The 27,385-nt window shown below is 39.9% G+C and overlaps 1 long non-coding RNA gene across 1 annotated transcript in view; it reads left to right on the top strand.

Annotated features, from left to right (window-relative positions):
* The window catches only part of LOC136285792 (uncharacterized), a 147,271-nt gene that overhangs the window by 12,347 nt on the left and 107,539 nt on the right, over window positions 1-27,385 (top strand). The window contains exon 2 of the long non-coding RNA XR_010719530.1: window positions 23,470-23,577. This is a non-coding gene — a long non-coding RNA (uncharacterized lncRNA). The remainder of the gene's footprint in view (window positions 1-23,469; window positions 23,578-27,385) is intronic.

Here is a 27,385-nt window from a genome sequence, read left to right as displayed (position 1 = left end):
ATAGGAATGTTGTGAGGAGAGGCTGGGAATCAAGCACTCATCGCTGTGGGCGCTTGGTGCAGTTGTGTGGCCATCAGGGAATAAGCACCTCTGCCTCCAGGTTTGTCGGCATGGCTCACATGGATTTACCTTAGGATCCAGGGCAATCTGACGGAAGGGAAGCTTCTGAATTGGAGCTTTGTCCCCTGAAAGCCTCCGATCAGTTGTCTAGGAACCCTTGAGTCGGTCTAAGTTCATTAGCAGCCCTTTTTGACATGAGTGTTTTCAAAACGGCTGCGTTTACACACTTTCCTGGCTGTAATTACTCCGGTCTGATCAGCTCGACACCTAAATCCTCCTTAAACCCAATCTAGAATCCGAAGCTCTGTGGGACCTTGCGGGGATCCTTGACAAGTCCTGTGATGGCTTCAGGGCGAGCTGAGCGTGTGCAGCTCTGTGAGATGGCCACAGCAGGAGGAGAGAGGAGGTTTGATATGCTTCACCCTCAAATACAAACCAGGGAAAGAGCTTGGGCATCCCCAGACTTCTCTTTTTGCACACACCTTCAGTTCTTTTCAGCAAGATGTCATCGTTTCACTGAGAGGAGAGTCGGCGGCTCTTCCAGCTTAGTGCACTGCCAGACAGTAAATAAGCTGAGAGATGTTACTTTAGTCTCATCATGTCTCAGTCTTCTTGAGACTGGAAAAATTCTCTTTGTTGTGAGGTATTATTTAAGTGATTTTTTTTTTTTCTTCTTTTGTCCTCCAGGTTGCAATCAAAAAATGGCTTTATTAGGTTATGGAGTGTGCAGTTATACCTTTCCTGAAGCCCCAGCTGTGTTTAGGCTGTGGATGAGGGCAGGATTTCAGGAGTACCCCTGCACTCGCAGGAAAGGACCCCTTTCTGAATTTCATAGTCTGGCACAGAAAATAACCGCTGCTAACAAACTTCAGGCTGCTCTGCACATAAATTTTAGATCTTAAGGCACCGACATTGTAGGTAACAAAAATTCTCTGTTGGGATTTCCACTGTTACCCATGGGACTGGAAAGAATGTAATCTTTAGGTCTTTCAAGAGCTTTTTGAGACCTCGCCGTTCCATATATCTGATAAGTGCTTTATTTTTGGCAGAAGTATAAAGAGTGTAGACGTTCAGATATATCAGACAACTCAGTCAGATGGTTATTGGTGGTAAATGAGCAGGTTTTGTGTTCTTGACGTGGTTTTTGGACCACGCAGCAAGCCTGTGAGCACGGGTAGGGAAGCCAATATCCATTTTCAAACGAGGTTTCTGCATTTCTGCAGAAAGAGACCTTGAGCCAACAGTGACACTGATAAAAAGCGCCAAGTTGTATCATATGGGGATGAATTTTTTCATTACTCCAGGGGCTAAGAAACTTCATCTTCAACTAGACATGCATCCATAATGCTTTAAATTAAATTTAAATTTAAGATCACAAGAAATAGTGACTTTTTAAAATGACCCTTTTGTAAATAAACTATAAAAATATGTAAAGCTGAATCCCATAGTATCCTTTATTTTGGAATGAATGGTAAATCATTTGAATATTACTCTTCCAGTCTCTGGGTAATCAGTGCAATCTCTGTTGGGTATTTAGTGTTGATGCTTTGGCTCACAAGGCTTATGGGGAAGCAAAAGAGGGGTCTGGCTGTTGTGGCTGGAACTGCAGTCTGAGGCAGTTCACTGAGGCTGAATTTCTGCAGGTTCTGAAGGTACTGAGGTGGTTTGACCTTGGCTGGCTGTGGGAGGCCCCTCAGCCACACTGCTGCTCCTCACTCAGCTCAGACTGAGAAAATCAAATAGAAAAGCTCATGGGTGGAGGGAAGTGCAGGGAGATCACTGACAAATTACTGTCACAGGCAAAACAGACTGGAGGAAAACTGATATGTTTTAAATTGTCAGTTAAAATAACTTTACGTGGTGAGGAAAACCAGCCCCATACCAGTTAATGTGAAGAAAATTAGCTTTACCTCAGCCCCCAGAGTGATGCGCAAGAGAGATGCAAGAGTGATATGGATTGGTTTCTGGAGCTGTGAAGAAGAAAAACTTGATGTCTGTCCACGAGCAGTGAAAGATTGCCATGGGGCAAGCTGAAAATGAATGCGAAGTAAAAACCCAAACCAACAGAAAAACTACACAACAGCACATTATGGAAATCATGTGTGAAGGGTAATGCATTTAAATGCAGGTGACACTTGCAGGTCATGCAATAGCTTCCATGTGGGAATGGTGTTGGTGTCTGTAGGATCCTGACCGTGCTGAAGAGGGAGAGAGGGATTTAAATGAAGTGGGCTGAGAACATGGCACCAGAAAAGTGAGACAATATGAAGCCAAATGATGCACTACATGTGCAGGGGAGCGTGGCAGGTGGCTGAGGGGTGAAAAAAGGAGTAGGTAGAAGGTGTCTGGAAGGCAGCAGATAATCCTGTGACAGCACTTCCCTCCATAATTCTTAAAAATGGCCAAAGTATTGCAAGCCTCTGAATTCCGGAGGTTTTCTAGGCAGCAAAAACTTTATTTCCATAGAATAAATTATGCTCTGCCTTTTGTGACAGGTGTATAAAAAAGATAACAGCCTACTTCTGTTACAAGTTTTTCAATTAGCAGAAGTGGTGGAGAACTGCTCTGGGATCTGAAATTGCCAGTTCAGCTAATGAACCGTGTAGGTGTTCAGGTTGGTTCCATGTGACTTGTGTAGGAGAGGGCGTCTTTTTAGCCATTGCATTTTTTAATTAGAAAATTTCACTAATGAGCACGTTAAAAGGGCATTTAAGTCAAGAATCAAGTTAAGAAATGCCAGCATCAGAGTGTGCTACTGGCATATTTAACAGGGTAGGTCACAGAGTCAGTCTCTGCTTTAGCTGGTGGTTAACTCATTAATAGATTTTCCTTGAAGAAAAGTGAGTTTTCAGATTTTCTTGTTGTTTTTTTGGCTTTTTTTTTTTTCAAAGTCTCATGTGCTCCTTTAGAATTAAAACTACCAAAGCTTCAGCAAAAATATTGCCTTTTCCTGGCTTTGTGTCTGCCCTGATCCTGGGGGTATTTCTTACTGCCCTTCTGTTTTCTGAGGAACCTGCAGAACCCTATGGCTCCCCTCCACACTACTGCCCCTTGCCAGGCACTGCCCAGATAATCCTGCTCTGCTTGAATTCTAAAAATGAAGAAGACAAAACTCTCATGAGAATGAAACAGATTAAAAGAATTTAGAAACTCAACACTGAAATTTTAGGGTAGACAGTAAATAGTTGCATGGTCTGGGTTGAATTTCCCGGTTCAAACGGGGCGTGTTGTAACCCAGGGGGTCAGTTTAGAGACCTGGGGAAGCTGAGTAAAGGCTTTTATGAGACATGCTTCCAGGCCTATCCTATTTCATGGGATATTTTTCTCATTTGAATCACTTCATTTCATCAGTTGCTTGTGGCATGAAAAAAATTCCCACCCTAAGTGTGCAGGGCTCCTCCTTTCACTTTCATTTCAGTCACTCCAGGACAGAGCCAGCTCGCTGTCTCCTGGTTCCTACTGCTCTCTGCAAAGTAGTCTCTGTTTTCTTTTATGTCTGATCTTACCCTGCAGAGCATCAAAAGCTGAATCACAGGTTTATCTTGATCTTCTTAGTAGTGACTACCCTACTGTAAAACTATTTTTTTACAGCATCTTTCAAACGTCTCTTCCAGAATGGACTTAAACTTGGCTCAGATGCTCCTAAAGTAACTATAATCTTTTTTTGCTATTGATCTCTCCTATAGCCAAAAATGCTATGAGGTGACTTGTTTTTATTTTTATTTTTTCTGAAACACATCAGATGAACTCAAATACGATCAAAATCTTGTCTTCCCATAGGTCAGAAGATTTTTGTACATCAAGTATTAAGACTTATGTACCTTATTTCAATGCCCTGCTCCAAACTTCAGTAGAATAAATTCTATCACAAAATCTGGATGCAGCTCTAGTAGTGGTGCATTCCCTGCTTGTTCAAGTTTATCACCGTGGGATACGTTGGTTTGTTTTTATCAAGCTGTGTATTCTAATGCCCTAAGCAGAAAGTAGGTAAGCACTTTGAAAAGGATTTAAAATGCAGGATGTATAAGATGACATTATCACTGAACCATAAAGAAACAATGTTTTCCAAATTATACCCATATTAATATACAGGGAGTTTTTTGTTCTTTCATTGTAATCAGAGGAGTCTGTCATTTATGAGGTTTTTTTTTCAGGGAGTATTAAGAATGCAACAAATACCATCCATGCACCAGCAAACATCCTTAGCTATCTTTTATCATTGCAGTTAATCATTGTATTGACAGCATCTGTATTGGACGTCTCAGGCAACTTCAATGAGCAAAAAGAATGTAATCCACATAACATTCATTTTCATTCTTCAGACCAGTAATGCAATGTTGTTCTGCAGAGACATGATCATAAAACCTTAATTTCTGATATGGTATTAGAGGGGTGAGTTGCGTTTCCAAACTAGAGCAGCCTGGTAACGGTTTGTCTCAAAGAAAAAAAGTATCTCTGGCTTGATGATAAGAAAGTGTGTATTTTACAAAAGCAAAGCCAGCAAGGAAATGAGAAGTGAATTCTTATCTTCAGTCTCTCCATTGGAATTGATGCCATTGGGAATGTCTCAAGGTATGGATCTATAAGCAGCATGTGTGCTGTGCCTTCTGGTCTCATTTCAACTGCTGCATGTATCCCCATCTGACAGAGGATTTGGGAGATGTTTTGTATCCTTCCCTTCTTCCCCTTTTCTTCAGGCCTAGAGGTGAGCAGGGGTGAGGGCAGCAAGGTCCTGTGATTCTTTTGCTTTACGCAGCCCAGGGAATGTTATGCACAGGGCAGCTGTTGCATTTCTGGTTTCTTCTGGAGACATGCTCATTCTGCTGCCTGTTTCTGCTTGGATACAGCCCCAGTTTCCTCTGGCTCCTGTTCTTCTGCTCCACAGGCCCTGACTCTTCCTCTCCCAGCACTTGAGGAGAATAATTAACTGCACAGCAATAATCCAAAATGCATGTTCTGCAGAGTTTATAGGTGAGCTTATCAGTGTATTCCCACCTGGTTTTCAGAGCAAGAACTGGGAGAAAGGGTAGTGCATCCTCCCTAGTTACAGCTGCCTTCTGCCTAGGCCAGAGGCTCTGGGGGCTGATGTGAGATGACACTGAGACAGCTTTCAAAATCCTGCAGGTGTTTTGTCCCAGTATCCCTTTTTCTGTCCCAGGGATGGGGCTCCTGAGAGGTGTTTTGAAGACTTTTACCCCATTTTCAGTCTCATGTGAAGGGTGGGATGATGCAGATGTTGCAATTCTTGCCATCAAAATCAGAAGCCAAACTATTTCCTAATTGCAATAATACATTGTAAGTGTTTTTTAGCCTATCAGCTTTTGCCACACGATGCTGCTAATGCTTTTAAACCAATAATCTAAAACTACCCCTCATGGGTTCTACTACAATATATCTTCCATAGTTCTGTTTCTCCAAAGTATCTAGTCTATTTGCAAGGTCATCATTTAGAACTTGTTTCTAGCTCCATTTCTCTCTCAGCAATGTCGGTTCTATTCCATGGCCTTTCTAAATCAGCATATTTCATCTCAGAGTTTGTATACAGATGCACAAGACTCTGTGAGCCTTCTGTCAGGTTTTGAGAATTCTCTATAAATCCATTTCCCAGTGTTTACGGAGAGGGACTGCTCAGCACAGTGTGGGACACTCCCTGTGTTCCCTCGGGAGCCCTTTGGGTCACTCCCACCTGCAGAGCATCTGTGATGATGGTGGGAATGTCCACGTGAGCACCTCTCCCTTTCCTTGCCGTGCCCCACAAAGAGTTTCAGTGCCTCACAACCGTGTGTCACTCATTTTACCCTTCCAATCTGCCACCAAAGAGTTTCAGCTCTTTTGTTGGGAGTTTCGTCTTCCAGCCAAGCTGCTTGCCTGCAAAGCGGGTGCAAAAAGCGCTTTTGGCTCGTTTCCATGTGCAGACCTTTAGGGAAGTGCTGAAGGGTCACCTTGCAGATTTCCGTGGCTCCATGTGCAGTCCTCCAGCCCTACCCACTTTGGAATCGATAGATTTCCTCGTTGTGACCTTTGGGGGTCAGCTCTTTTGATGAAAAGGAGTGTAACAATCAGGACTGCATGTAGCATTTTCTTCACCGTTCAAAATTCTCCAAGCCCAATTTAGTCCTTGATGCCTTGGACAATTTCATCTTCTCATACAATATTCTTTTTAATGTGGCTTTTGTTTTTATTATTTATTGTTACTGAGAAGGCAGCAAGTAGGTCCCTTCCCTTTTTATCTATACAGTTTAATTCTTAGAATTGCAAAGGTTTTGGCCTTTGAATGGTGCCATAGTACATGGGGTTGAGATGTAGGGTTTAATGGCACACATGTGCTGTGCTTTGCAGGGTCACAGCCAAGGCCTGATTTCATCACAGCCTGACTGCAGATGACTCCTTCCAGTCCCAGTATTGTCTCTTCGCAAAGATTTGTAGGGATTTTACCCAGGATTTTATGAAAAAGCCATTTAAAATCATTTGATGCAGGTGAAGTAGTTACTGTGAGTCTGCTCCTCTTGAAGTAGTTAGAGGAGCAGACTCACAAAGGTCTATTTTTACAGTTTATGAGTCTAACATAAGTTGGATACTTACTCTTAGATACTATTTTATGCAGAAATTCTGACCTGGGAGGAAGAAGGGAATGCTGGTACTGACCTGGGTTCTGCATCCCTCGGGAGTATCTGATGCACAGGCACAGAATAATTCCCCTCGCAAATAAGAGAATGCATTGTCCACCACAACGAATTGTATCCAGGTGGACCGCAATGCCGGTGGATTTACTGCTGCTGTCATTTGTCTGCTTGGAAGGAGGTGTGGAAGAGGCAGATTTGGCTCCCTGTGGCAACAGCCATGGACCAGCTGTCCTGTACATAAGAACCCACTGGTTTGGCTTTGAAGGGAAAATCTTGGGCAAAGGAAGAGGTGAGGAAGTGCCAGTTATGGCTCTGTGCATACGAGCCGTGGAGAGGTGTGGAAGCTGTGGGAAGGGAGTGTTGCTAGGGAGCACTGAAGTCAGCCTGTCAATACAGAACTGAAATGGTAGCTGGAATCAGTTCCTAGTCCTCCTACAACGAGATCACTTTGATTTTACACTTGTGGGCTGCCTTCATGCTGTGTTTGCCCAAAAGTGTGGCCAGTAAAACGCCATGCAGACAGCAGCTGCGTGCATTGCTGCGTGTTCCTTCTCTGTGCCCCATGCCAGGCCTTCCAGGGGAAGGGAGGGCAGAAATACTTCTCACCAGGCAAGACCTGGACTGAAAACCGGGAAAAGAATAAGTGAGGGCCGAATACACCAGCAGATGGCTGTTCCTGGAGCCTGTTTCCTGGCAGCTGAAACTCCCCATCCTCTGAGCAGGATAAATCTGTGCCACACGCTCGGGCAGGTTCTCTCAGAGATGGCTCCTGGCACTATGGAAGGAGGTGAGCAGAGTGAATTCCACTCCCCCAAAGTGCTCTCCCCTCTTTCTCTTAATCAAGGTAACAAGGTGACCATGCAAGTTGGAATGCTGTGTCTCTCTAAGTTCTCCACAGCGTAAAAGCAGTAGGCTTGATTTTCTTCCTATATCGGGAGAGAGTTTCAGTGTAGAACATCTCTTTTGACCAGCTTTTTTTTTTGCCCAGGATATTTTCCTTCCAGCTGCAGAATTAGAAAGTAAATTTAGCAGTTCAAAACCTGCAATTTTACCGATTTAGTGGCATAACTATTTACATTTTCACTGGAGGAAAAATGATCAAACCAGTACAGGAAGAGCTCTTGTAAGATATCTTGTCTTTTGGTGTGAAATGCTGCAGGTCAATCTTGTGGCAAAACACAGTGAAAATTAACTAAGGGCTAATCAACTAAAAGGTTCAATTAACCTATTAACTAATTAACATTTAACACTTAATTTTCATAAGGCATTTCTTTTGCAACATCCATATTAGGATGAAGCCATTCAATGATACACTGAGAACTGCTTTCTTAGAATAACTGATTAATAAGGGAATCATAATACTAGGGATTTATAAGCCATAATTCATGCTAGAACTATATTTATTTCTGCATATATTCTGCATATATACTTTTTTTTTCCCTAAATGTAGAAGAGTATCTTACAAATATTCTGTATTTTCACAACAGACTCTCATGTATGACTGAAAATTTCTGGAAAAGTTAAATATAAGTGTTTCAAGTATAGGAGCATTGTTCTTCTTACCTTCATTGGGACCATCTCTTTGGGTGTTCAAAAATAAGACGCAAATAGAGCTACAGAAATCTATCAAATGCAGTCTGAGATAAATCACTGTACTATGTTATTTTGTATTTTAAAATGAGACTCTTATTTATAATGAGTGGAAGAAATGAGTGGACCCTATAATTTCCAAAGATCTTCTTTGTTCCCAAAAGATATTTTTTACTGAATAATCTGCATAATTTTTTTTCTCTCTCCAAGAGCTCTTGAAATCCATTTAGACCTTTCTGAGGAAAAGCAACTTAAATATATGAATAGGAAAGACACAAACAGGAAAATTTAACACTATACCCCGTAGAGTTTCCTGTAAAACTGCAGTCCTAGGAGTGCAGTTCAGTTCTGGTTTACGTTCTAATTTTTAGATAGGAATTTCATTTATTGAAATGAAAATAAACCGTATCAGTCATACCAAATTGAAAATATAATCATGTAGCTCAGCCTGTGAAGTGATGTTGGGTCTCTAATCAGAAAGTAGTATGTAATAAGCTTAAGTACGTTTCTGCTGAGGTTTTCCTCATCAGTGCCACTGATTTAATTTCTGTATTTGATTAAGAAGGACAATGATGGAGTGACTGGTATCATTTTGGGAAAAAAATTAAAGGATGAATATTCTTGAGAGGAAAAAGACCTTACTTTCAAAGCTTTCATCTATCCATGTCATTTAAAATATTACTCTATATTCTGTCCTGTCACTCTGCCTTAATCTAGATGTACATAATTTCAGCTCTGTATGATTACATTAAAGAAATGAGAAACCTGTGGAATTATTTTGAGCCAAGATTTTTTTGGGCCTGGGCTCTCTGCTTGTTTGTGCAGCTGAAGTTGTGCTTGTCTGCATGGGAATCTCCAACACTCAGAACATAATTAAAGGGCTTGGTTTTCATTGACTCAATGCAGTTCAAACTTCTTGCTTAATAATCTAAATTTGCGGATTAAGAATTATGATTTTAGGAAGAAGTCTGTGAAAAGTGTGTATTTCATACGTGTCCATTTTCCATTACATTACACAAATACAGAAATCCCTGGATAGCAGAGAAACCTGGATAAGATATTGATTGTAGAAGATCTAGGGTGATTGTAAGTGTTACATACCAGTATTTCAAAGGTGGGTAATTTACAGATGGAATCATGCAGCCACAGCTGATTGATAACTTTCATTTTAGTTGTCATTGCAAACCTTGAACAAGATCGAGACTTTTGGCTTTCAGAAAGGAAAGAAACTCAGTGTTTGAGATGGAAACCAACCCAAGGAAATGCCTCTGGAGCTGTTGCTGCAGACAGGCACAGAAAGAACCCTCCTCAGAAGAGCTTTGTGAACTTTTCCTGCTCTTCAGTGTCATTTGTAAATGCTCCATTTCATCTCAATTACTGCGCTCCCATCTATTTAGTGAACTTCTCTTCACAGGATATAATTATTCTGTCTTCTCTCTTCTCCAAATTTCTATTACCTTATTGCCAGGAGATAGTCTAGTTTTTCTAGTAACTTTCCATTCTAAGAAATATTGGAGAAAAAATATATACACATGTAAAAACAAACTTTGATTTTTATGTGTATAATTTCATTTCTTGTAAACATAGGCAATTGCCTGGCCATTACACCAAATGGATTATAGACCTGCTCAAATATCCACAGACTTTAGGATAAATATCTCCATTGGACTGAGTGGATAAAAGGAGCAAAATCCTGATTATAAACCTGTTTTCTCACCGGAGGAAAGCAGTGTTGATTTTATACTTTTGTAAGAATGCACAGGTTTTTATTTAACTCAGAGTTTTACCATGAATGAATCTGGCTGGATCAATCCTGCATACTGGCTTTAGTATTTGCCAGCATGCATAATGTCACTCTGATCTAACTGCACAATGAAATAACTGCAATGTCTCAGATACACTGTTTTCCATGGTTATTAAATGGTGAGGTTTTGAAAGAAACTCTAATTTCAAAATTCACAGCCTTGTGAAAAGAGAATTGCTAAATATGTATTGTGTACAGTAAAACAATTTGGCAGTATTAAAAGGAGAGAATAAAGACTACGGCAGGAGGTGTGCTAAACAAATATTTAAAATCATATAATGATGACAATACATAGCACTATTGAACGTTTCAAAAATGTGACTGGACTTTAATGAACTCTCAAAATCTTCATCAAAAGAACACATCTGTATTTTCAGTTGATTTAATAGTTCATAGAATTGCCTAGCTTTTTATAAGTAATCCATCTTCTCAGTTTTTTCTTATCAGTAAAATTTCCAGAGCCTGCATGATCTTTAGATGCACACTGTTACATTTCAGTCCTTGAGCCAGTGTTCTATGTTTTTTTCTCCTACCATGACTTTTTGTCACACTTCCACATTCGTGGCATTGAATGTTTGCTGCCAGATCTCACACATCTGTGAAAGGTACCACGTGTCTGTCTTCCCAAGGGTCTGTCTTCCCAAGGGTCTGCTGCCCCTAACTTGATTTTTAACTTTGCGGTTTTCTGTTTGTACTTCAGATCTCAAATTGAGACTGCAACCATAGATTTAATATTTCTGGCTTCCTAAAAGCAGTAAAAAAAAAGTTCATAGCTTATTTAGGGATGTGTTTCCAGACTCAAGGATGGGGACAGCGCCTGAACTGCTTTGTATTACCTGAAGGCAGCTCCAGCACTCCCCCCTCGACCTCAGGCAGTTTCACAGTCCCTTTCCTGGAGCCGCTTTTCCTTCCCGCAGCCGAATGAAGCTTCCCCAGTGCCAAGACTTTGCCATCTTCAAGCTGTCAGCTTCAGTTTCTTTGAGACAAAGATGGCAACAGTGAAAGTGAGAAGTTAAGAGAGAGCTCACACACAGGACAGGCAAGGTTATCTGACAATTACCAAGGAACCATTCAGAAACATCTGTCGGCTGTGTGATAAAAGCAGCGTTTCTTAGAGCCATCTGTCTGCTCTCAGATTAGCTCTAGATTGTGGAAATAACCTGCCTTTGATTAAGGCAGTGGGGTTATTTTTTTCCCTCATTACACCTGTGACTAAAATTAGAGATGTGTTTAATGTAATATGTAATGGTTGTGAAAGGGAAATATTTTTATCTAAGGCTAGAAATAATGGAGTAGATTCAAGGATAATTTCAGTGGTGAAATAAGAACTGTGAAGACGTAACTAGGAATTTTACGGTATTTCCTTGCCACTTTTTAGACAGTCTCTCAGTCTATTGAATTTGAAGCTGGTATTCAGTCTTTGCAAATAATTTTTCCAGGAATGTTTGTAAGGTTAATTTCAAAATTTTCTGCATTTTTCATTGTAGTTGATATTAAGAATACATGAGAATACTGAAGTTGATTTCTGTTTCTGACCCAAATCCAGCGTCCTCCTGAAGCTTATGCTCCTAACAGTGTTTCACAGAACACATTCTGTCATCTATTATTTATCTGGTTTCTTTAGCATGATAGATATTCTTCCTTCCCTTTCTGACAACCTTCATCACTGTCTCACTTCTTGACAGTGTGACATTCTCAAACAGCAATCTAATGCCTGCAGAGTTTCATGTTGACACAAGCAAAAAGAGGGACAGATTTCCACCTAAATGAAAGGATGGTGGGTAAATATATGTGCAACTGTCACTGGGGACAGTATTTTGTGTTGATTAGGGTTTTTTTTTTTTTCCTCCCCTTCTTCATTCCAAGCAAACATCTCCCACTTCCAGGCCTATCTGCACTTTATCCCAGCCAAGAAAACTGCTTTTGCGTGTTAAATTGTCCTGCCTGAAGGCACTGACCAGAGTGTGGCTCTCTTTCCTCCCTTGCATCTGAAGTCAAAACGGTGCTTGATATCCCGCCATGCCTTTGACAAGTTCAATTATTGCAAACAGTAACTGAACCATTTGCCTTTTTATTTGCTGCAATTTTCCCCTTGCAATACGTTGCTTTCATGTGGATGAATGAAAACTTACTGAATGTTGAATGAATGTTATGAATGGAAGATGAATGAATGTAACTAAAATGTTACAAAGTGAACTAAAATTATTTCGTATGATCGAGGAACTAAAAGGTGCGCTTTTAAAAAAGATTTTTTTTTTTTTAAACTCATCTGAATTTTCCTAGCTCTCTCCTGCAGGCAACTTTTTAGATTTTTCCTATTGTTACTATATTGTGTGGGTATTAAGATAAAATGAGGTATTGTGGAAGGAATGCCTATTTTATCAAGCTCAGAATGTAGAATTAATAAGAAAAGATTGCTGGCCCCAAAAGCTTAATATACATTAATAAACCAAAGGGTAAAAAGAAAAAGCTGGAAGGTTCTTATTGTTCGGTCTTTAATTAACTTTCTGAAGATCATAAAAAGCCTGTAGTTGGCTGGAAATAATAGTCTTGCTTCCCACTTCAGGATCAGTACATAGCCATAACGTTTTTAACCTTTGGCCCAACATAGATTTTAATTTATAATTATATTGTTAATTAGAAAAGGATAAAAAAAAAATTACTTTCTAAAAGCTGGAGTAAAATTTGTGTGGGATGATAGTAGCTGGGTTCAGAAAATTAAACTACTTAATTGAAGATGTTTTGAGAGATACTCGTTGCCATTGAGAAATTTAAGAAGGTTAGCTTTGTTTCCTTAATAGCTCTGGAGAATTAATGTGGGATTTTTTTTTTTTCCCTTTCTTACAAAGAAACGAATTTGCAGAAGGAGTCTTTGGAGCCATCTGGCTTCAAATCAACTTTGAAGTCCTCCCATAAGGAAGCTTTACGTGGATTTTCTTGTTTTAAAGGAATTCGATAGGAGGGAAATAACAGATTTGTTATTGAGGGGAGACTCTGTGGGTTCCTGTGCAGTAGAATCCCTGTCCAGCGCAAGATGTTAAAAGCTCTGAGTTATCCAAGCTGAGGAGGGCCCTGAAGACCTGTTAAATTTCAATTTTTTGTATAGAAAGCAGCAAAATGAGGTTTTTATACCGACAGTACTTTAGTTGAAGTTGCTCTAGGCCCAGACCTTTAAGGCCTACAGACACTTAGGCCTGGAATCAAGACGCTTTTGCAGTAAAAGAATTAAGGATAAATTAATTCTATCTACACTCATCCCCGAGCAAGCTGAGTTATCAAACCTCAGGTGCTCCCGTTGGGAATGGTTTCTTCCCGGCAAATGAAACCTGAGCCGCAGAGAGAGGGGGAAGACAGAATCCCTGTGGAAATGTGTTCGGAGAAAACAGCCAATATCAGCAAATCGCCTGCATGCAGGGAGAGACCTTTTAGGTTGAATAACCAGGTAACACTCGTAATTTGAATTGTGTTCTGGGTGTTGTTGGTGGCTGCATTAGCAGTTTGCCAATGTCCTTCATTTGACTCTGATCTGAGAGAGTTTCCCTTTTTTTTTTTTTGTTTTTTTTTTTTTTTCCCCCCAGGGAGGGAAAGGGATTTATTGGGCTGAGTCTGTATTTCTGCTGTTGCTCTGCGGCTTCATCCAGAAAAACTCATTTCTGCTTCTCCCCCACTCAGGGCTGGCTGCCTGGGGAAGTCCTTCAGACAGGAATTGTGATCCCTGCCTGAATTACAGCTCCTGCTAACAGTTTGCTCACAGCTCAGCTCTTCTTCCCCACAGCCTCAAAATACCCACATGCCTCGTTCAGGGCTTTGGGCTCACTTTCTAAGGGCATCCATATTAATAGAAAGAAAAGTGTTATTAGGAGCATAATAATACATGGAAAGCCCTCTCTGTAGTCAGAAATTAGTATTGTATCAAAATTTGCCCCCTTGTGCGTGGAAAACCTTTGAGGACAAGATTTCTGTATTTTAGTTCCTGGATAGACTTTTTAATGTCAAGGTAAAATGACTTTTTCCAGTACAGTGTTTACATCTGCATTCTGTAACCATATTTTTCCTGGATGAGAAATCGGATAAAACGAAAATCAACATATAAAAAAGTGATGTTGCTTTAATTTCTTTCCCAATTAAGGTGCTAAGCTTTACTCTCATGGAGGCAGACACCTCCTTAAACTCCATCTGATCTTTGTGCCCCTAAGTTCACAGCAGCAGAATCAGAAATATTCATTGGTCCCCTACCAGCAACAAACGGTGTTGAAGCTCTTGAAATGTCTTTGCTCTAAAAATGATGCTTAGACTGCTGGAGCTCTAGTAAATTGTACTTTAAAAAAAAAAAAAATCTTTCCTTCCTTGTTTTCTTTAGACTTGGAAAAATGTTGTTAGAATTAATATTTTCTAACGTAAACAACTTATGCATTTGTGAAAATAAACAAAAGAGCAAAACGTAAAGCAGCTGTTAGCTCAGGGTAGAGTCTACTGATCAAAATGCGTAAGTGTTGAATGGATGAAAAATAATTTGCCACTGATATAACAAGAATGCGATAATCATTATTGCTGCAACAATTTTTGCTCAATAACCTGTCCCCCTGATCTTTGAATTGAAACATAAAAATATTAATGATTGGCCATATATTTCATTACCCTTGATCCCTGTGCCTGTGTGACAAAAATATTTCACACGGACCCGGGTTAATATGAAATGGAACCACAGCTGAATCTCTTCAAACTTTTGGAAAATACTTTTCCAAAAAAAGGTTTCAACACAACTGCAGTCCTTGACAGGCATTAAAAAAAAAAAAAAAAAAAAAAAAGGTCATGTGAGCAGAGCCCATAATGGAATTTATTCTACTCTTAAACATTTCAGACATCCAGCAGAATAATTTAATCTCTTCGCAGAAATAGCATATTATGAAATTACATTGGGTATATATAATAAAGTAGTATGCTAAGCATTTTAATATAACTTAAATAAATTGGATCAGAGCAAAACATGCTTTTTATATCTTGAAGAGAAATGTATCTGTCATTTTCTCCAAATGGAAAAGAATTTTTAGAATCTTCTTTCTTTACATTCTTGTATCTCCCATGTTGAAAAGCAGAATTTGAAGTCAAGGTATTTCAGAACTGCACAGGTAGGGAATTTACCTAATGGGGGTCTGACAAGGACTACTTTTTACTGATAAAGGGCTTAAATGTGTCATGTTTAGAATCAGAATCATTCTTCTTTCTCTCTTTTTTCTTATTTTGGTTTTTTGGTGGTTTTTTTTTTCAATTGCTGACTGTCATGTAGATTAAGATGTAGCTGTTTGTGGTTTTTTGCATTATAAAGCTGAGGAACTGGAGGGAAAGAGCTCTGAAAATACGGCATAAATCTGAGGTGCAGAGTCAGGAATTTCTCTGGATTCTCTTAAAACTGACAAGAATGATATCTTCATTAACTTTTTTTTTCGTTTTGTTTTTTAATTTTTATGTGAGCATCAGCATTTGGCTATTATAAACACAATGAAGGCATTACCTTGCTTCACATAACACTGCAAAACTTGTTTCGCTTTTGACTGAATTCACTTTAATTCCCACCAGTGACCAAAAAGGAAAAGGCTCTATCTGCCAACCAGCTACTCCTGCAATATAAATACAAATGTATTTAATTTGTTTCTTTGAAGTGGAATTTCTCATGTCACTTCCAGGATAAGAATTATAATTAAAAAAATGAAAAACAATGTTAAAAAAGCAAAGCCACAAAAAAGTCTCTATATGACCAAATCCAGAACTCAGAAGAAAAAAAAAAATCCCGTCTCAGTGTTTTTTAGGTCATTATTACCTCAGTAATTGCAATGTAATTTACTTAAATCAGTATTGCACTGTGATACTGCTCTATCAGAGAGCTTTCTGTGGCTATTAAACAGAGGGTTTTTTTAACCATGAGCATGCATTACTTTAGATTAATGTCCACTGCTGATCATAAGACACCAGTTTTTTCCCCAGAAAATATCTTCTGACTGCTACTAAAGGTGCTCCTTCTCTTTGACCTCTGTGTGTGTGTGACAGAGAGAAAGAGAGGGCAAAAATCGTGTTTATAAAGTTCCACAACACTCTCTAAAAACCAACCAGCTCTGACTCCGGCAAACCAAGGGAGGAAATCCATTTATCCACCTGTTTTTTTGTCAAGTGTGGATTGCTCTTTGATATGCTGTTATACCTGGCATTCATTTTAACTGCTCCATCCACACTGATGGTGCATTTGGCTTTCTGCAGTGTGAAGAAGGGGGTTTTTTTCATCTTCTGAGGATAAAAAACACCTGTGTTCTTCAAATATTTCATCCCTTGTAAGCCTTATATATAATTTAGCAAGCCCAAGACAGTTTCTAAATGAATGTTGCATACTATGACCAATTAGGATCTTCCAACAAATAGGTTCTGTCTGGTTTTATAATTTTTTCTTACATTTTCCTTCTTTTTTTTTTTTTTTCTTTTGAAAAATGTGCTTTCCATCCGGCAACACCATGTAGAAAAAAGCCCTGACTTCTGTATACAGAAAAATTTCATTTGTGATCCATGTGTGCCCTTTGTCTTGCCTGGAAAATGCAGCTTTTAAGTAGGGTTTGGGAGAAGTGAGTAATTTGCTTTGTTTTATTAATCCCGAATTTCATTTTTTTTCCTGTCTAGAGGAATATGTGCCCTAAATATCAGCTTGTGTTTTGAAAGGCTTATTTATGAGTAGAGAACAGGTCTTTTAATACTTTAGCTGATGGAGGTGGAAGTCTGCTTGGGAATTAAAAATGTGTTTCCAGTGTGTTTGTAGAAACTGGGTAGATGCTTATTTGAGCAGTGGTGTGTCTCCATGTACCAGAGCTTGCAGTGTGACAGAAAGAGGCAAGAAATTGGTCAGAAATTGGTCAGAAATGGGTCAGAAATAGGTCAGACACTCCTTTACCCAGGCACTCACTGTTTGGTTGTCTCTATTTACCATCAGTGGTGGAGCTGAAAGGGCCATGGCTGGCCTGCCCACCCAGTTCCCTTTTTAATTCTAATTCTATTTTTTTTTTTTTTAAATCATAAACGTGCACATCAGCTCCACGTGGTGACAAATGGCATTTCCTAGGCGTGGATGACCTTCTGAGCAACTTCACAATTGCAAATTGCAAATGACCCTAATTTTACTGGCCAGCAACCTGCAGTTCTCCTTTCCTCATACTGCTTCTACTCGACCCCTTTAAGCTGCAATGAGAATTACACTTCTGTGCAGGAGAGAGGGACAACAATGCAAACAGTCAGAGCATAATAGTCCCGTGAAGCTGTGAGGATTCATTCCCGACAATCCCGCTGGAGGCATTAGAGGAATCTCCGGGGTGCCTCCGGAGGAAGGATTGCCTTAATGGCTGTAAATGCGCCCTGAGCGTGTGAGTAAATCACTTGTGGAATTCCCTCCTGATCCCCTTCCCCATCGCTCTCTCACTCCCCTTCACTGCCAGGCAGCAGCAAATCCTTCATTGTGGGAAAATTTAGTATTTCATCCTGCTGAAACAGTTTGCCTATTTGTCTTCTCTAATTGCCCAGTCCGTGCGAAAGCTGCTACAGCGCTGCTTGTGTGTGTTCCTCGATTTATTAATCTTTACAAAACAAAACAAAAAATCCCACTTAAAAGCACTGTTAATGTCAAGGCATAAAAATCAAGCACAAACTACTCTCACCTCTGTGTTTGTTTGTTCATGATGGTCTCACATAATCTGCACAAATACTACTATTCTCACAGACAGGTAGTTTTCTATTTGATCTTTTTTCTTTATTTTGGAGGTGACAAGGGCTAAGGGCATCTCTTGTCCCATCTTTTACAGTTCTGCCTGTGCCATTTGGTTGTTCTTCCTCAAATTCTGTTGGGGGTACGATCAGGAAGTTGGAAATATGGAGAGGGAAATGGCCAGAGCTGGTAGGATGCTGTGTTTTGGGAAATGAGGATGTAGTGGAAAGGGAAGGTGTGATCAGGTACATAATCAAAAGGGGCTTGTGCACATTTCTTTGTTGCTGTCTGGGAACAAAGTGTGCGTTTCAGATATTTGCTTGCTCCACGACTGTCAAGTTGGATGGGTCTTTGAGCAACTTGGTTTAGTGGAAAAGCTCAAAAAAGCTTTTAAAAGCTTCTTTAAAAAAACATTTTAAAAGGCACAGGGTTAATTTCTTCAAAAGAATGAGGCCTGAAGAAGGCTGTGAGTGAGTTTGGGCAGGAGAAGGATAATTCTGGTGTTCCTCAGATAAAGGCCAGGTCAGCCTTCTAGGATGATGATCACAGATAATATCCCAGAAGAAAACTCATATTTTTTTCCTTAAATATTTTCGGAAACAATGCTAACAGAACTACAGCAGAGTTGCCAGCAGAAAGGTGCAGCTCTTTAGGAGTCTCCAATAAGCCTACTGATGGAACTCCAGGAGCGAGGAATTATATGGGAATATTCCTGACAGTTGTTCAAGATCAACGTCAGCTGAAAATGATTCAAAAGGCAATGGCACTGAGATCACACACCTGTGAAAGTCCCTGACACAAAAGGATGAGTTCTTATGTGCTTGGTTCTCACATATTTTGTCTTTTTTTTTTTTTTTTAGACCACACGAAATGTGTAACCTCTTATTTAAAACATCAAGCATTCTGTGAACTGCAAATGTCGCAAGGCTTGTTTTTAAAACTGTGATTCCTGTGTGCACCTTTCTTTCTTTCCCCTCAAAGTGTCCCTTGGTTGCTTCCCAGGATCTCTACAACACAGGTTTTCTACCCCTGTATCCCAGAATCTGCTATACTTCCAGGGTGTCCCATGTTGTGCTGGGGAAGGTCCCTGCAAGCGTCAGCTGTACAAACCTCTATCGAATCTCCTACCCTCTGTACCTCTGCTTTCTGTCGAAGTGAAAATCTGTCAACAGGTTCAGCAGCTTCTCTTGGCAACTTCCTCCAGTGCCTCGCTAACCTCTGAGAGAAGTTTTTCTTCCTAACATTTAATCTAAATCTTTTCCCTTTTAGTTTAAAGCCATTCCCCCTTGTCCTATCGCTCTCTCCCTGTGTAAGAGCAAAACCTAAAGTTCATTGTGACATTTGGAAAGTGAATTTGGAGAAAATAAGGGCTGGTAATACACTGTGCACTCATTTCTGTAGCAAATATTTGTCCTGTAAGAGGATGCCAGAGTAGAAAGTGGAGCAACAAAAGTGAAAAATTGCCACTTGATGCAATGATTTGTCACCTGTTGACAGTTGTGCCTGTTGGCAGAAAAGTTCATTATGAATGATAAGTTGAGGGCTCAAAGCAGGACAGAGAGAAGCCTTTAAGATTTGTCCTTGAAGGCTGGTGATGTACAGCATGGTTTCATTCTTTCTGCAGTGGAGGTTAGAGCAGTTTAATATGTCTGTTAGTCTATTTTAAGATATCTCCCATCAAAAGAAATGCAGGGAAAAGGATGTTCATATTAAACCATATTGCCACAACACTGGGAAAGGATAATGCCCTGTAAATATCTATACAAATAAAGGGAGAGAGGTTCTGACAATCAATTATAATACGATAATATGATAATATGATATTATAAGCCTAATTTTTATCAGGACGACTTGAGAACAAGAGGTTTATTTCAATGAAATATGGATCGCTCTAAAAGATCAGAAGAAAAATGCAGAGCAGACCAGGGTTCATCAAACCATTCAAGCAGTAGAGGCTTTTATAACGTGCATTCAAGAGTTGGCCTCTTTTGTTGTCATATCCAGTGGTTTCTATTCCATCCAAATCCTTTGTTTCCATTGTATATTTTCAGTAGAAATTTCATAGGTGCAATGTAGAATAGAGAGCAGGAGGTCAAAAGTGCTTTTTTCATGCTCCCTGTGGTAATGACAGTCGAAGCATCTCCCTGCTTCCTGCTCCTTTTCAAACAGATAAAGTGTTTTTTTACATAGAAACAACCATATTCTTTTTTCCTACACCATTAAGTGTAAAAAAGTATTTGCCTTCAGGACTGCCAAGTAAACAACCATTGGACCCATCACTGGCTTTTTCTCAGAAGAAATAAAATTTTAAAAGATATGGCAACCCTGTGATAATCTTATTTAAGAGGCAGTTTAAATCCAAGGGAAAAAGAGACTCAGTGTGGGAATAACTCAGTGTGGGAATTCCTGCTGCTTCATTTCAACTTTGTGTTTAGTTACTGTGCCTCCAGTGTGTGTCACTTCCTCTGTTATCTTCCACTGTCCTTGCCCAAGTCGGATATTCGGGTTCTGAGGGGCATCATCAACACTTCAGTTGAGAGACCTTTAAAACTTCCACGTTCTAATCTATTCCCTGTTGTACTTCCTCTTGTGGGTTCAGCTTCTCTGCTGAAAAAGGCTACCCAATAAAAGTGTAATATTTTCTTTCCTATGGGCATTAAACTCAGTTGTTTATGCCTAGTTATGAAATTCAGTGAAATTGTGTGATAATACCATATTCCTCCTCCTCTTGCTGAGCCTTGACAGGTTTCTCACATGTTCTCCCTGAATGCTGCAGCTACACATCGATGGAGCAGATGGAGTTGTTCTGCTTTTAATCAGGAAATACATTTACTTGGGAATCACATGAAATTTTTGTTTCTGAAATTTGTTTTTTGGAGGAAGAAGGGAGATTTTCTGTCATTTAGATGGTTTTTCTAAGTGAATGAAAGCAGGAATGACCAGAGGATAGCTGTTCAGAGGAGTGTTTTGATGAGATTTTTTGGTAGGAAAAAGTTAAAAGGTGAAGGAAAAGATCCTCCAAGGTGATTGTAATGTTGACCTTCAGGTAAAGGGGATGCAGAGGGGGAGAAGGGGTTTACCTCTTCTGTGTCTGGCAGCCTTTAGTCAGGCCACGTGATCATAATCACAGCATTTCAGCTTGGCTCTTTATCTAATCTCAAGATAACTTCTTCACTAATTGATTTTCAGTAAGAAATATAATTACTTCTGATAATGGCTTTTTTTTTTTTGTCTTGCTGCTTGGATAAATAGTGGTATTCTTGAATATAAACCTTGAGTTTTATTCTCTAAATATTCATTAATACAGAGAAAACCGGTTATTTAAAGTATTTGATCTTTTGACCTTGTGACACCTTACCACACCACTGTGACTTTATAAAGTCAAAAGTCAATGACAACAGCATCCTCTTTTGGTTGGAAAGCTTTTAATAACTGAGATGTTCCTTTACCTCTGCTTCACTCTGATGTGTAAATATCTTATTTGTCTAATATTCATTATTTCTCTTTTATATAGATTCATGTAATTTTCATGTCATCGCCTGCATATTTATTTTTGGTGGGACATTCTGATGGTCAGATTCTTAAAGAAGTGCTTGTAGCTACTTCCCTATGCTGATACGAAATTATATTTCATACAACCCATTATATGTGGTACCACACATCCTACATAGCTCGAGTTGGTGCAGAAAAGACAGCAGAGTATAAGAACATACAATGTAAATATCATGGTGTCTTATAGTGTGGAAAAGACCTCTAAGATCATTGAGGCCAATCGTAAACATGAGTTGACTAAATTAAAACTGAAAGTGGTGTATTTTTAAGAATATTTTGGGGGGGGTCCATTTCAGTGCTAATGTCAGGAAGCCAGGCTCTGGTTTAACTGAAAGTATTGAGAAGAGAAAATGGCCCTGAATGAGCAGCATGAGGGGACAAAAGGCTGGAACCCCTCACTTGTCAGTGCCTGCTGTGAGCAGTCTCCTTGCTGATGTGCCCATGGGTACTAGAATAAAAAGGATTTGTCTCCCCAGGGAAGCCAGCAGAATCTAATATGCCAGATCCCTTGGCATTTGTAGGACAGCAAGGATCAGTTAAGCCATTACACTTCCAGAGCTGTCCACCTTCCCGTCAATTTATAATTAAAGGAGACTTCCAGCACCAAAATTACACACTACAGTTCCCAGGGTTCAGACAAGTGATGTAGAACCAGGAGAATTGCTGGAAAGCGGTTTCATTTCCTGCCTCAATTCCAGTATTAATCAGTCATTGTAGAGGAACAAGTCCAATCCTCATTCCCAAAGGAAAACTTCAGCCTGTCCAGCTTCGTTTGCCCCTGGGCTGCTACAGTCAGACTGTTCACAGCCATGGATTTCCTGTCATCATGACACCTGGATTGGAAAGTGTTCTCTCCTACAGTATTTCATGTCATTGTAGGTACCTTATTCTCTCCTGTTTCATGTCTTTTAAAATCTTAAAGCTTCTGGAGCTGGAATGACCGTTTAGCTGCTATAGTTATTATTTTAATAAAAAGTCTAGGAGCTCTGAAATGGTGAAAGACACTTCAAAACACTTTCATGAAAATCTCTTATCGCTTCTGAGGTACAAGGGACTGGAATGTTCTCATAATTACTCTTGTGGATATCTTTTTAATAGCCTTGGGGACCCGCATGAACATTTAATTATTAGGAAAGGAGTGAATACAATGAAGGATATCATAGTAATAATGAAGTTTATAAACACATAGAATTCATTAGTTGATAATTAATTTAAGAGACAAATGCAACTCTATTTTGCTTTAAGCAAGGAGATCATGCAGGTGTTTACTGAGGAAGCTGTGTCAATAATTCTCCTCTTGTCCTTGCGTCTAAACCAGTGTTGATTTAGGAGTGTTTCCTTGCTCCCCTTTTCTTACCAAGCATGCATTTGTCCTTCTCATGTTCTTACAAAAAATAAATTGGCATTTGCAGTGGGAGAGAGCCTTAAAATTGGCCTGTGTAGCATGAGAAAAAGTCAGGGAAAAAAGTCCTTTATCACCCCAGAAAGTATAATTTAAATGAATGCAGAGCTGTTGTCTCAGATTGTATCCACTTGTTCTTTCTTACCTTGATAGAGCTACTTCATCCTGTTGAAAAGTAAGGTCTCTTTTCCCTAATTCTGAACATTTTTAGGGAATAAGAAAGCTATTTTTTTACCAAGCACTATTTACGCTATGATCTCTAACTTAGTAATTTAATTTAAGGGAAACTGTCAAGTTTAATTTGGCCTCAACTACAAACCTGTAAAAACACACTTTTGTGAGCTCTTTGCGACTCACCCACCAGGCTTTTAGAAAAACCGTTTTGTTTGTGAGATGGAAAAATTCTTACTTGAAATGCAATGTTTAAAACGAGTGGTTTTTCTCAGATTTCTTTTTCTTTTTTTAAAAAATGAATATTTCACAATGACATTTGCAACCCATACGAGATACTGTTGATAGAGATGAGAAAATGCACTCCTAAATGAGCTAGATGCGTGGAAGAAATGCAAGATTTCAGAGGTGCTTTACCCACTGCACTCTGCTCCTCCTGAGCTTCCTTAAGCAAAAAAAGAAATGTGACAAAAAAAGCTTAAGTATGACTGCCCTATTTTCATGTTTTCTGTATTTCTTTTTCATCTAAAAGGTATTGAAATATTAGAGAAGAAAGCTGAATGAAGTATTGAGACTGCTCTATCCTGGGATGCATTTGAAAAAACCGTCACAAGGTGGAAAAGTCTGTCAAGTTAGTTCGGTAAGTCCCAATTCATTCAATTAGTTCTAAAAAGGAGAAAAGGTCCGAGGTAAGGAAGGGCTTGAAACGAAGAAACCAAAAGCCCCCTAGAAAATTGGAAAAATTAAAAGTAATCTCGGTGCATTTGTGGAATGACGTAAAACCCGAAGTTTGGGGAGGTTTTCAGGGTTGGAATGCTTTGCCAGCTGTGACTCAATAAAAAGGGGGTTTGACTTTTATGTTCCTGGTGCCAAGTGACAGGAGCTGCAGCCAAACAGCTCAAAAGCATTGAGCTGCCATGAGCACCCTCTGCCACCTCTGGTTTATCCTAAAAATGCATCAGGTGATGTCTTGACACCCCCTATGAGCTGATTCCCTGCCATGTGCAGAGAGGATTTTGGTGGAAAGTCTGTCACGTTGCCTGCCATCCCCGAGCTGGGTAAAAATCTTTGCTGTTGGTATCTGTTATGTGCAAATCCATGACTGGTGATGGGGGAATCTCGGCTTTTAAGCGCTCAGTGTTACAGCCTGACATGCGTCTGTGTAATGTCCTGTAGATGTGTAAATCAGAGTCGTTAATTATCGTGGAACACTTCAAAAGCCTGCCAGTTGTTAGTTTTTCCAAAAGCAAAAAAAACGGGCACACGAGGAAAATTCTCTGAGAAGGCATTTTGTGATGTGAAAAATAATAAAATCTCACTCAGCAAGCCACCAGCTGTGAGCTGTTTCAAGTATCAATTCAACACGTCAATTATATCAATATGTACACTGACTAACAATTTTGCCAGAGAATGCAGTGGAACACTCAAATTTTTTTTGTGAAGGATATAAAAAAAAGGTTAATATGTGCTTTGCTATATCAAATTATGTACTGGGAATAGTAGTTTGGCTGTGTACAGTTATTTTTGGGAAATTGTATCAGATAATAAGGCTCTAAACATAACCTTGGTGGAGAAATTATGACATTTATTATTCAGGGTATGAATTAACCATTTTGGAAGAATGGAAGATAAGATTGAATTCTCGGTTTTCTTATGTTTTCTGTGGCTTTGTTCCTCCAACAAATAAAAATCCTGAAGATAATGTCTGTGCTTGCAGGTGGCATAAGAAGCCTTCAGAAATAGCAGGCAACTTTATAATCCATGTGTTACTTCCCTGTGAAATACAGGTGATATATTGCTTGAGGTGGGATTGAAGGTGACATTTTGGCTTTAACACTTGGAAAGAATTTGCCAGACTGGGAGAAAATGAAGGTTTCAAGAGGCAGTTTCCAGTGAAACCCACCCATTCCATGTCCTGGGATGCAGGCCAGGTTGGGTGATCGCTGTAAGAGCTGAATTTTGTACTCGAGGTTTCGTCAGCATTTCAAATAGAAAACTGACTGCTGCTGCAGCAGAACCTACTGTTGCTTTAGCAATTTGTTCCCCTAAAAATATTTGTGTTCTCTGTGAGCATTTCTTTTAAGTAAGAGAACATTTTCTTACACGTTCTGGCCGAGTATCTTTGTGTTGCAATTGCCACATTAAGGGCACTTGAATCCCACCACAATTGTCTTCTCCAATCTCATCTCATCTTTTTTCTCCTCACCACCCATTGAACAGATGGCCCTGAGCTTTATGGAGGTGATTAATTAAATTGCACATAACGGGAATATTTTTTTTTTTCCGTGCATAAATTCCTCTTAACAGGGTTTTAAATTCTTTTGGCGACCAATCTGCTCTGAGGGGAGGGGAGAAAATTATTTTTATCTTTTCCACTTTACTTTTAAGCATATGCAATATGTGTCTTAAAATAAATGTGTCTCTATGTTGAGCCAGTTGTTGGAAACAGCTTAAATTTTAAACTGGCTTGTAAATCTTAACAGTATCAGTATCAGTAAACAAAATATTTGAATTTGGACGCTGGAGGTTGTGAGTTAAAATGTTTGGCAGGAATACTAATAATCTGCAGGTCCTGGGGAGGATTTCAGATCTCCAGGAGCCTCTCTGTTGTGTCTTGTCAAAACAAGTTTGGTTTTGAATGCTGAATATGTAAAACAAGCTAATTATGTCTGACCTGCGAGTATCGCCAAGGTTTCTTTGTAGAAATAACTGACCAAATTATGTCTGCTAATGAAAAAATATTTTAAAAAGCTTTGTTTTGTATCTGCTGATGTGCTTTGCCAGGCAATCTCCTGGGGGATCAGGGTAATAATTACAGGTGTATTAAATTATGTAGTCAATGGTCTCTGTAGAAGTACAGCAGTAAATTCAATGTATGCTGTGGAAATCCAGCATGAAGGGGGTGGGTATACATGTGCCTGTACATCTGTGTGTGTGCACAGAGGTGTTCCAAGGGATTTGCTGTGTGTTTTTTCCCGTGGTTTGTTTTCAACAAGTTGGGAAGGAGAGCTAAAGGGGAGGCTTAGTGCAAAAAGGGGATTGATTCTCCTCGTAGACAGGTGGCCAAGGATAACCACATATCTTGGGAAAACTGCTGCCCCTACTGTACATCTATTAATAGCCAACCTGTGCTACCTAACTATGAGCAGACAGACCTGTGAGAAGAATGAAATCTTTTGAGGTTAATCTGTTGTAATCCCTTGGTGAACACCTTTTCCAGCTGCTTCTTAAAGTTTTTTGATTCCTCAGGCAGCCATCACATGATCTGTCTCCTTTTCCACTGATAACACACAGGAAAAAGCTTCTTTTGCGTCAGAAGGCAAAAAGATTCGGAATTCGGTACACTCCCAAGAGCATAAATTTGAGTCTTTTTATAGTCCAGATACATTTTGGGGAATGTTATGATACCTGGGGGAGCTTTTTTCTTTCTAGGACGAGCAGAAAGAGGGTTTGGTGGGGTAGGAATGTGGGCAGGCATGAGCTGACAGTGTTCACTGAAGATGTATCTCGGTCGGGCGCTACAGACCTTCTGAAAAAAAATTAAACTCTCTGTCACCTTAAGTCACTCAATTTAATAAGCAGCCTCGTTGCTCACCCTGCCCTTTTCATTCTGGCTGGTTTGTCCAAGAAACTTTCTTCCTTTCTCATTTTGTCCCCCCCTGCCTGGCTGCCGCTGCCCCTTCCTTTGGGGAGGTTTAATCCCGGCGGCGGGTGATGCTCCCGCTGCTCTCCGAGCAGGATCTGCCGCAGCAAGTCCTTTGTGCCACGCTGATCTCTGGCCCTCCCGATCCCTTTGGCTGGGACACGAAGCAGGGATCAGAGCTGAGCTCTCTGATTAGCTCTTAATCGTGTGAGAAGCCCCACTGAACTGAACGGCTGCCTCTCACTGGGACTCGTGTATAGTCGCCAAGGCATCCTAAATTAAAAGGCTGCTAAAAGGCTTGGCTTGATGTGCCTCAGTGTGTCACTTAGCACTTTGTAAAATCTATAAGGATTTTTTGCCTGTTCAAAGGGGGAACATAATGCATGTGGTCGGGGTTTTTTTTTCCTTCTGCCTTTTTCTTCTGATGGCTCTTGCCGATGTTTTTGTACAGTTACCCACTGGCCAGCTCTGCCACCACTTTGGGGCTGTGTGTTGTCACAGGAGGTGGCACACCTGGCGTGAGTTCTGCACAGTGAAATAGTTAATGCCTTCTGGCCTCGATTTAAGTGCAGATGGCCCGAATCAGCTCAGGACATTTGTAGTCCAGAAATTGTTACAGCTCAAATCAGCCAGACTTGAGAGAAAAGGACCGGGGCGGCCTCTTTGCTTGATGGGTAGGTTAAGATGGCCGGCTTTAACTGGGTGCATGATCTAAGTGGAACACTCTTGTTTAATACAAGCCTCCTTCTATCTTAATGGTGTTGGCAGAGCAACACATTTATCTCCATTTCCTCTAAAAAAACAA

The sequence above is a fragment of the Chamaea fasciata genome, unplaced genomic scaffold (genome assembly GCF_029207755.1).
Source record: "Chamaea fasciata isolate MVZ Bird 193981 ecotype frontalis unplaced genomic scaffold, bChaFas1.0.hap1 SCAF_2, whole genome shotgun sequence".
Taxonomy (NCBI): domain Eukaryota; kingdom Metazoa; phylum Chordata; class Aves; order Passeriformes; family Sylviidae; genus Chamaea; species Chamaea fasciata.
Note: the sequence above shows the minus strand (reverse complement) of the source record. Positions and strands in the feature narration are given on the sequence as shown.